This window comes from Apium graveolens, chromosome 6, assembly GCF_009905375.1.
Source record: "Apium graveolens cultivar Ventura chromosome 6, ASM990537v1, whole genome shotgun sequence".
Classification (NCBI taxonomy): Eukaryota; Viridiplantae; Streptophyta; class Magnoliopsida; order Apiales; family Apiaceae; genus Apium; species Apium graveolens.
Genome location: NC_133652.1, coordinates 213,462,998 through 213,474,928, shown reverse-complemented (window position 1 = coordinate 213,474,928; position 11,931 = coordinate 213,462,998). Strand labels below are relative to the sequence as shown.

Below are 11,931 nucleotides of genomic sequence, written 5' to 3'. Positions count from 1 at the left end.
AACTCCTCCAATTCAGAATTTTCAGTCGAAGATAGACTTGCACCTCCATGAGTTTGTTATTGAAGTTGGAGTTGTCTTGTTGCAAATTGTTGCTGAAAACCAGGAAGATTGAATTGCTCGTTTCCAAACTGCTGGAACGGCTGTTGCATCGCATTCCGATTGTTGCTCCATCTGAAGTTAGGACAATTCCAGTTATCAGGATGATAAGTGTCTGGAACTGGTTGTTGCGATCTCTGAAAGTTTCTCACAAACTGAGCTGATTCACTAGATATAGCGCATTGCTCCATCACATGCGAACCTGCACATAGCTCACAAACACTAGTTATCTGATTAACACCATAGTTAGCCAGAGAATCAATCTTCATAGACAACTCCTTTAGTTGAGCAGTGATAGCCGTAGCTGTATCCACTCGAAGAACTCTAGCTACCTTGCCCTGTGGCAATCTCTGAGTTGGATACTGATATTCATTAGCATCCATCAATTCAATTAGATCATAAGCTTCATCATAGCTCTTAGCAATAAGGCTTCACCTGATGCTGCATCGAGCATGGGTCTGGACTGTGCTCCCAAACCATTATAAAAACAATTGATAATCATCCAATCAGACATTCCATGATGAGGACACTTCCTAAGCATTTCTTTGTAGCGCTCCCAAGATTCATATAAAGATTCTCCTGATTGTTGCGCAAATTGAGTAAGAGCATTCCGGATTGTAGCTGTCTTTGCCATAGGGAAGAATTTAGTGAGAAACTTTTGAGCAAGATCTTCCCAAGTAGTAATCGAACTAGCTAGTAGAGAGTGTAACCAGCTCTTAGCCTTGTCCCTCAGAGAAAATGGGAATAGTTTTAGCTTCACAGTATCTTCAGAAATACCGTTGAACTTGAAGGTGTCGCAGATCTCAATGAAATCCCTAATGTGCATATTGGGATCTTCCGTTGGAGAACCCCCAAACTGAATTGAATTCTACACCCATTGAATTATGCCCGGCTTGATCTCAAAGGTATTAGCTGTGATAGCTAGCCTGACAATGCTAGATTGAATGTCATTGATCTTGAGTTGAGAAAAATCCATCAAGGATTTTGTTCGTGATGCTGGATATCCCATTGTAATAAGTACCTGAAACACAAACAAATAAATCGTGAAAGTAAAAGAATCTGAGTTAGTGAACTTTAATGACCACTGATGACAAGCACATAAACTAAAAATTAACAACACCGAGTCCCCGACAGCGGCACCAAAAACTTGTTAGGGCGAAAACACGCGCTAAAATTCACGCAAGTTTACGCATTCGCAAGTAGTATAAGATATAAATCATATTCGTTCCCACAGAGAATGGTTTAGGTTAAGTTCAATTTATGAACCTATGCAACAATATATGGTTATCGTTCAATGCTAAGACAAATAACAAATTGGGTTTTGATTAAACTAATAATTAAACTAACAATTATAACTAAGAGAACAAGAATGGTTGAATTAATATATATGACAAACATGGGATCCCAACTTAATTAAATACTTCATTCAATAGCCTTTTTGTTCTTAACCTTAGCATGTAATGGTGATGACACTAATCAGATAACATGAAACTAGTAAACGCCAACTTCCGTTGTACGAATACCCTACTATCAAGCATCCACAAAAGAGATAGAAGTTGAATAGACACCAATTATGTTTAGTCCTTATGTGTCTATAAGAATTGAAAACATAACGGTTTAATGCGCAAGTTATCTATCGTGATTACATAGGGCAAGTAAGATGGTTAAAATTACCTTCGAATCATGCATAACAAATACATGAACCTATGCTAGCATGGCAAGTTCTAAACCTCTATATTCACTGTCACTTCAATAGAGATTAACACACTATCTTATATGTTAGCTACGCATATAAGATGAATAAGCACAACCAATACTAGGTTATCAATCAATCACCACACATCAAGATATTGAAATAAATTAACTATAGAAATCCATAAGTAAATCCGTTAGAACCCCACGATAATGATGAGTTCATAACCGAACTCATCGTCACCATGGGTTCCAATGAAAGCATGATATAAAACAATATAAGAGTGCTAGGGTTCAAAGACAAATCGAAAACAAGCATCCAAGTCTCAACTATATTGAAGAAAATAAGAGACTTCTTCTCCGTAGCCTTCTCTGCTCTCTAGGTCTTCTTATTGCTCTCCCAGGCCTCCTTATTGTTAAAAACGTCTTTTTATGGGTATATATAGGCTCCACAATGACCAGGACTCTCAAAATCTTCAATTTCGACTAAAATCGGGATTCTGGGGCAGAAACCGGGCGCGGTCACGCCCGAAGGCCGCGCAGCCACACTGAAATAGTGTTTCAGCGGCGTGGGCGCGCTGCCTTCTGGCGCGGCCGCGCTGACATTCTGGAATTTTTCTGACAATTCTTCTTTTGGCCGTATCTTGAGTTCTGCTCATCAGAATTAGGCGATTTAACTCCCCACGCGAAGCTAACAAGATTTTATAGAACTTGAGAATAGCATAGGATTCCAATTCTGATCTTGTTTCAGAATATTTCTGTAACACCCCCAGATCCGGGGTCAGGGATTCGGGTCGTCACGGTCTTTCTTCCCACAATTATCACTTAACTTAATTAATAGTAAACAACCTCATGCTGTGACCCCACACTAACACACACCACCACACGTCATAGTCTCAGAGATGAAATTGAAATAAGTACAAGTCCTTGAATCCACAATTAAAAGTTATTACAACCCAAAATGATTACTTGATAAGTTTACAGTTAATTGCCATTATATGCCACAAGTTATAATTATACATAATTGATTCTCAAAAGTAGAATGTCTGATCTACAGATAGATCTACCTCTGCAGCTATAGCAGCTACGATCTCAACGGGAAGGTGCGGGGCACTTCCCACGCTCTTGCGCTGGGTCTGCTTGAGCCTGGCCATCTTTCCTAACTGTTGTTGTGTGATGAAGAAATAAAGCAAGAGTGAGCATTACAGATCGCAAGATAATATATAGTGTAATCAATAATGCAAGTATCTAATAGATAACTTACTGTAAACCTTTATCAAGTGTAAGATAATTACTTACTGGATATAAGCTTAAAGGAAGATGAAGTTACCAAATACTTCACTATAATTATATCATTTATAAGGCTACTTGAACTACCACTGTTCAAAGTATTATAGGTTTAAAAAAGGTCATCCCATAGATGAGACCACAAGTTAAGACTTGAATAGATTCAATCTTTGAAATATTATTGAATGAAATAAAGTTACGAGATACTTTATTTAGTCCCGATATATATCCACATATATATCTCTTAAACATTTCCTGGAACCTCTGTTATGCAAAGTATGAACAGAGTTTGTAACATCCAATGAATTTTGGAAAGGAAAAGAATTTTGGCATAAACCCGATATCTTGCTGATCAGGCAAATATACCAATAAGTAACCTTTTCTACTAGTAGATGGATGAATCCCCCACCGGTCATCACCCTGGCCACATAAGGGCCTTGTGCTGGACCGCCACCCGGCCTCTTACGCATTGATGGACTGCCACCCAGCCACTTTCACTTTGATAGACCGTACCCCGGCTTGTCGCTTATGCCGACTCAATTAGATGGGCTTACTTCCCGAACGTTGGGTAAGTAATCAATTCATTTGTTTTCTTAAAACAGCAACCACGTTGCGAATATAAAATGCACCACGGAGCTGGATCCCCGAGGTTTTGAGCAAGTATTTAAATCCCCTTTGAAAGGAAGATCTTAAATATAAAAATGAGTTTTGGGGTCCACTCTAAAAAAAAATCATTTTGAAGACTCGAAAATATTTTAAGAATGTTTGGAGTACTGCTGATTTATTAAAATAAATCAGTCCCGATATATTAGAAAATATCTGAATATTATTATTTAAATAATATTCTCATAAAGATAAACCTTATAAAAATAATCGAAGTAGAAGTTTTAAAACTTACACTTGAAATGGATATTAAATAACCAAAGATATACTTATATGAAAGTACTATCCTTATTTGAATAATCGAAAATAAGTTTGATTATCGAAACATTATTCTTTAATAAAATAAAGAATATTATTAAATAATAAGCGGAGTCATAATACCTCGAATGAATATTATAAATAATATTCATTAAATAAAATAAACGGAGTCATACATCCTCCAATGAATATCCAATTAATAATCATTAAATATAATAAACAGAGTCATAAGTCCTCGAATGAATATTCAAATAATATTCATTAATTAATATAAAGTTATTGAATAAACCTTATTCGATCAATAGTTTTGAAAACTATATCTGTCACACCCCCAACTTAAATAGCAAAATAATTATAGCTATTACATCATTTTAAAGAGTATTACACAACCAAAATCCAAGATCTTTACAGTTTAGGGTTTGAAACAGCCCAACACTACCAACTATTACATCTGATTACAAATACCGAGTCCTCACACAACTATTATTACTTATTCTACCTGAGCTCGAACATAAGCGTCAGCATCACAGGTCTTACGGGCAGTCTGCTTGAATCTAACCATGGCTGCTAGCTGTAATATCAGGGTAAAGCAAGAAGTGAGCCAAAAGCTCAACAAGTGCAAACAATACAGCGCAAAGCATAAATCGGGATATACCTTTAGGAATGACAATGGAATGACATAATCAATGATAATCGAGAGATAAAACTTACGTGAGTTGGCATCATTTTGCTTGCATCAAAACAAATTTTAAAATCATACTTAATCAAAATCATTTTATGACGCTACGGATTACAGCCGGTGATCAGCCGCGAAGTAATCCCGAACCTCGCTGGGTTCTAAAACATTATTGGGAATCCCTAGGCAACTTTTAAGCCTAATATAAGTGTGGAAAGGACTCGCGTCTCAGTCCAGATCCACCATTCAAGAAAACATTTGTCCCCCTTTGGGACTGAAAAATCCACCTTTTATTCATTTCGAAAACTGATGCCGATTTATGACAAAATCTCTTTTGACTGAAATCATTTTTATCAGGGGATTAAAGATCAACTTGAAACACTGGAATTCTGACTCTAAATCTCAGGGCCATGATCTACTAGACTTTACTATATTAGGGTAATCGAGAGATTTCCATAAACAAGAATTTTGACAAGGAAATTAAGCAAGGCTATTGGATAATATGAAAGAGTAATGCCAAACTAGGCTTAAAGCAATGGTTGTAGACAAGGTATAGGTATTAGAACATCAAGGAGATAAGCATCACTGGTTCCAATAGGATAGAGGTGCTAAAATATAAAGGAAGTGATCATCAGCTCAAGATATAACAGGGCATCAAGCTTTAGGGTAAGGATAGGGTTATCAAACAATCATGAATGAATTTAAGAAATGATTGGCTTTTAGGTATCAAGATAAAGTTTCTATCGAGGTTATTTCAAGAGTTGAATCAAAGCATCAGGGTGCAATATCAAGATTTCTCAGGGATCAATAGCATGATAATCAAAAGGATCAATAAGGTATTATAACAAATCTCTATTTTATCATGGCATTAAACTATCATGAAAGACTTTTGAACTACTTGCAATACGTACTCGAGGGTTCATGGCATCTCTATGTAATTCAAAGATAAACAAAAGATACTCTTGATTTAAATATATCAAAATGACTCAGGATAATTGCATCGATATATATATATGAACTGTTTACAGTAAATGCGAAGGTCAAGTTGAATCACTTGCCTTAAGATAGACTGGTCTGGTCTGACTGGTAGGAGCAACAACTGGAGCTTCACTCGACTTTTAAGGCAAGTTTTCCCTCGTCTCGAGATCCTACATAAATAATAATAATCCTCATTATAATATATTCCTTCCATCTTAACCTATTTACAACCCGAAATTAAACATGGATGGCACTTAGGCCTATACATACTTAATTCATATCCAACATTTATATTTTTAAATGTACACACGTAGCCACATAATCACATATCGTATATTAATACCAAATAACATCATATACACCATAATGCCACACTAGGCTTGGATGATCTCGACTCACCACTCAAGTTACTTGGTTGCTAACTAAACGAAGTCTTCGAATTTGGGCTTCCTAACTCAATGTGCCTTTCTTAAATTATCCAAAACCTATTGACCCTCACTTGTGCCTTTTGTTCTACTGACCTTACACTATCTTACAACTATGGTGGTCGACCTAATACTCACTTCTAAGTGTCCTAAAACTATGTGATAAGTGAAAGTGCTCACTGGTGCAAATTTCAGAATGGTAACTAAGGTTTCTTGAGTGCATTAGACACTCTTAAACTACAAGTTTTTCTTCAAAATTTTTTTACACAAGGCTCTCCTGACCTAAGGGCATCTCACAAGCTTGATGTGGCTCAAAGGCCTGGCTTGGGCCTTCTTGGGCCTAAGCTAAAAGTCCAAGGTTCCCCTGTTTTTCTGGGCAGAAAATGCCCTGACTTGAATTAACTTGTGACACATGGTTCTAGCTCATATCCTATGAACTATGGTTGGAAAAACTTCTCTGACATACCCTCTAACTAAGGCCCAATTGGGCCTAATGAGGGCCTACCCATGACATGGCCAAATCTCCCTATTTCCAAGTTGCAACAAAACTGTCCCCTGCTGGACAGATTTTGTTATTCTACTTGTGCACCTAACCAAATGACATACAAACCTCCAACCAACTCCTAAAACCTATTATATACTCCCCATACTAACTTCTGGTGGCTTGGGCCTCAAAGTGCCCATCAATGACATGGTCAAAACTCACTCTAAACTCAGGGTACTAAACTGATTTTTCTGCAGAAACTATAACTCTTATTTTCCAAGGTTTTGACTTGACAAACCCAATTATCAACAACTAAATACTTAAACCAAGACCTATACTTGGTGTTCTACTGAACTAACTCTTTTTTTTTCTCAAAATACCCTTGGTGAGATCATCCTTACCTATGGTGCAACTATGGCAAAATAAAAGAGACTACTCTTTACAACTCATAAACCTTTATGCTTTTGAAACAACATGATATATATTTTTATAAAAGATAACCACAAATTATTACCATGCAACAAGAAGCATAAATCCATATTATCACATTATTCCTACTGAAATTAAGGCTCACTAACAAAATCTTTTCCAAATGATCAAAATCTTACAACAAACTAAGAGAATTCCACATGCATGCATGCCTTCGGGTTTTTCAACCCAAAACAACCCATTTTCTACATATATTCCATCTTAAAATTGACATGCAAGCCTAGCATAAGGTATACCTAGATGATCACTTAGCATGCAAGGAGTTTTATCAAATTATCACCACAAAATTTAAGTCATTATCACATAAACATGCAAAAATTGATCAAAACAACAAGAATGATTTCAAGGACCATTCATTCGGCTCCCATATGGTCATGGCCGAATGAAATGGATGGAAATGGCCATTAAATCATCAAGATTTTCCTTCTCATGACTTGGCACTTATCCATTCATTGTAGTCCTCTCAAAAACAACCTTAAATCCATAAGAATCAAGATTGTATATTTGAGTTTCACTAAAACCTTAACATGCAACTTTAAAACTTAAACTTTTTACTCAAAACTCTTTGGAATATAAATGATCATGATATAGGAAGTAATATTTACTTGTATGGGAGGTGGAAACTTGAATGTGGAATGAAGAAAAGGGGAGGGGGGTAGGGCTTCGGCAAAAAGCCGAGAGGAAAGGTGGGAGGAGGGAGAGGAGAGGGAGAAAAAATGTAGAAATGGTGGAGTGATCATCTTGATTGTTTGGTTTTTATTTGCCCACAAGTGAGTGGATGTGAGAAATTACAAGAGTAACCCTCTAGCCAAAGTTAGGCAAGTTTGCATGCAAGGTCAAGGAGGTAATTTGGCTAGCAATTTGTGAGTTAGTGGGGTGGTTATTGACTCTTTAGCCCTTTGGTTAAATAGAAGAGAGTTTGCATGCAAGGTTATTCATGTAATTTGATAATTATTAAGCAACTAATTTCCAAAGATTTATTTTTATATAATAAAGTACAAGTTCAAAAATTATAAAATTTATACCATAAAATAACTTGGATTTTTAGAGACTTTATAAAATCATTTTCAAAATTTGTGTACAAAATGTCTTTTAAAAGAAAATTTTTCCAAAGCTTAGAATATTCCTTATAAATCAAAAATAAAGAAATTAAATAAATTCTTGCTTTGAAAAATCATATACTACCCAGAGCAAATTTAAAATGCAAAAATTTTCACTCACACAAACGTACAAGCATTGAATATATTTTTATTTAACTTAATATTATTCACAAATAATATTACATAAAATGCCGGTCGTAACATCCTCTCCCCCTTAAGGGATTCTGTCCCCAGAATCTAAGAGAACAGATGAGGATACCGGGAACGCACATCAGACTCTAACTCCCAAGTCGACTCTTCGACCTTAGGGTTCCTCCAAAGTACTTTCACTAACTTTACTGATTTATTTCTAAGACTCTTTACTTGCCAGTCGAGTACTTTAACCGGTTGCTCCACAAATGACAGGTCTGCCTGAATTTCTACAGGTTCATATTCTATCACATGGCTAGCGTCAGGATTGTACTTCTTAAGCAACGACACATGGAACACATTATGCACATGCTGATACTGAGGTGGTAAGGCCAACTCGTAGGCCACCTTTCCTACTTGACTCAAAATCTCAAAAGGACCTACGTATCTAGGTGCTAACTTTCCTTTCTTGCCAAATCTTATCAACCCTTTCCTAGGTGACACTTTTAGCAACACAGCTTCGCCAATTTGGAATTGAACATCCTTGCGCGCTGGATCCGCATACTTCCTCTGTCTATCTTGAGCAGCAAGCAACCTTTTCTGAATTAACTTGACTGAGTCATGCAACTGTTGTACCAATTCTGAGCCGAGAATTCTTCCTTCTCCTACTTCATCCCAACTTGTTGGTGATCTACATCTTCGCCCGTACAAAGCTTCATATGGTGGCATGCCGATACTGGAATGATAGCTGTTGTTATATGAAAATTCAATTAATGGCAGGTGGTCGTCCCAACTTCCAGCAAAATCGATTGCACAACTGCGCAACATGTCTTCAATTGTTTGAATTGTTCTTTCACTCTGGCCATCAGTCTGCGGGTGATACGCCGTGCTCATATTCAACTTCGTACCAAGACATTCCTGGAATTGCTTCCAGAATCTTGAGTTAAATCGGGGATCTCTGTCTGAAACTATTGATACGGGTACTCCATGCCTTAATACGATTTCGTGCACATACAGATGAACCAACTTGTCCAGTGACGACTTCTCATTTATTGGAAGGAAATGCGCCGACTTCGTAAGACGATCAATTATAACCCATATTGTGTCATGTCCGGACTTTGTTCGTGGTAGTCCTACTATAAAGTCCATAGCGATGTTTTCCCATTTCCATTCTGGAATCTTCAGGGGTTGAATTAATCCGCTTGGTCGTTGATGTTCTGCCTTTACTTTCTGACAGGTATAGCACTTCGCAACCCATTCTGCCACGTCTCTTTTCATATTTGGCCACCAAAAGTTCTTCTTTAAGTCTTGATACATCTTGGTGCTTCCCGGGTGGATTGAAAATTTCGAATGGTGGGCTTCATGGAGGATCTCATTCTTTAATTCAGATACATGGGGAATCCATATTCTGGATGAAAACCTTAGTATTCCTTGCTCATCCTTTTTAGTATTAATCTCTTCTCCAGATAACTGATTTTTCTCTTTTTCCATTACTTCCTCTTGACACTTCTTTATCTTTTCCATTAGTGTTGGCTGAAAGGTCATTGCATGACAAACTTCTTTGACTTTCCCATAAGCACAAAGTTCCAGTTCAAATTTTCCGATTTCTTCAGATAACTCTTTTGATGTTATCATTGCATTCAATCTTTCCTTCCGACTCAGCGCATCGGCCACTACGTTCGCCTTTCCAGGATGGTAATTTATCGAACAGTCATAGTCTTTAATCAATTCCAGCCATCTCCTCTGCCTCATATTGAGCTCTTTCTGAGTAAAAATGTACTTTAAGCTCTTGTGATCCGTGTAGATTTCACACTTTTCTCCATAGAGATAGTGTCTCCAAATCTTGAGTGCGAACACTATGGCGGCTAATTCCAAGTCATGCGTCGGATACTTTAACTCGTGCGGCTTCAACTGTCTTGACGCATATGCTATTACCTTACTGTGTTGCATCAACACACAACCCAAACCCTTATGTGAAGCGTCGCTGAATATTACAAAATTCCCTTGATCATCTGGAAGTACTAACACCGGAGCTGTTACCAACTTTTGTTTTAACTCTTGAAAGCTATTTTCACATTCTGCACTCCATTCAAACTTTTGATTCTTTCTGGTTAACTTGGTCAATGGTGTGGCGATCTTCGAGAAATCCTTGACGAATCTTCTATAGTATCCGGCCAATCCTAGAAAACTTCGCACTTCCGTAGGAGTCCTTGGCCTCTCCCAACTCATAACTGCATCAATCTTCGCCGGATCCACTTTAATTCCATCATTTCCAATAACATGCCCCAAAAATTGAACTTCCTTTAACCAAAACTCACATTTGGTAAACTTGGCATACAACTTCTCTTGTCGGAGTATCTCCAATGCTATCCAGAGATGCTGCATATGTTCTTCTTCCGATTTAGAATAAATAAGGATGTCATCAATAAATACCACGACAAATTTATCCAAATACTTCTTAAATACTCGATTCATCAGATCCATGAATGCGGCCGGGGCGTTGGTCAATCCAAACGGCATTACTAGGAATTCATAATGCCCATATCTGGTCCTAAATGCGGTCTTGGGAATATCTCCTTCCTTGATCTTTAATTGATGGTATCCCGATCTCAAGTCAATCTTCGAAAAACATTTTGCTCCCTTTAACTGATCAAAAAGGTCATCTATCCTTGGTAGCGGGTAGCGGTTCTTGATCGTTACTTTATTCAACTCCCGGTAATCTATGCATAGACGCATACTCCCATCTTTCTTCTTCACAAAGAGAACAGGTGCTCCCCATGGCGACGTACTTGGTCGTATCACTCCCTTATCCAATAATTCTTGTAGCTAGCTCGCCAACTCTTTCATTTCTGCTGGTGCCATCCTATACGGAGCCTTTGAAACTGGTTCCGTGCCTGGAGCAAGGTTGATCTCGAACTCAATTTGTCGATCTGGTGGTAAGCCTGGTAGTTCGTCGGGAAACACATCGGGGAACTCATTAACTACAGGAATATCTTCCATGCTGGGGCTGCCTCTCTCTGAATCCACTACATATGCTAGGAACGACTCACAACCTTTTCTAAGTAACTTCTTAGCCTGAATAATTGTAAGAAATAGTCGCTCTTGCCTCTGTCCCTTAAATACTACCTTCTCTCCACTCTTCGTCTTTAAATTCACTCTCTTGGTCTTACAATTTATCTGCGCGCTATTCTCTCCTAACCAATCCATTCCTAAGATTATGTCAAACTCTCCCAGCTTGAAGAGTATCAAGTCGGCTGAGAACTTATATCCCGAAATATCAATCTCACATTTTGGACAAAATTGATTCACAGGAATCTTCTCTTGGTTCGTAATTACCACATTTACTACCTCACTCATAACCGTTTTATCACATTGGATCTTATCAACAAAGGATTCTGATATGAAAGATCTTGTGGCTCCCGAATCAATCAATACTTTGGCTTTGACATTATTGAGTAAAAGTGTACCTGCTATCACCTCAGAATTCTGAACAGCATCTTTCATCTTCAGGTCAAATGTCCTTGCTGTTGCTTGCGGGGTTGGTGCGGGTGGTGGAGGTAATGCCAATACCTCAGCTGGCACGCTTGCACTGGTACTTGCCACGTTCATCAGAGCTCTGACTGGTCCTGTTGCCTTACACTCCCTAGCCATGTG

The 11,931-nt window shown here is 37.8% G+C and overlaps 1 non-coding gene across 1 annotated transcript; it reads left to right on the top strand.

The window, feature by feature from the left end:
• Positions 1-608: 608 nt before the first annotated feature.
• Positions 609-715, top strand: LOC141669144 (small nucleolar RNA R71). Its single transcript, XR_012553436.1, has one exon. It is a non-coding gene; the product is annotated as a small nucleolar RNA R71 (small nucleolar RNA).
• The last annotated feature ends 11,216 nt before the right edge of the window (positions 716-11,931 follow it).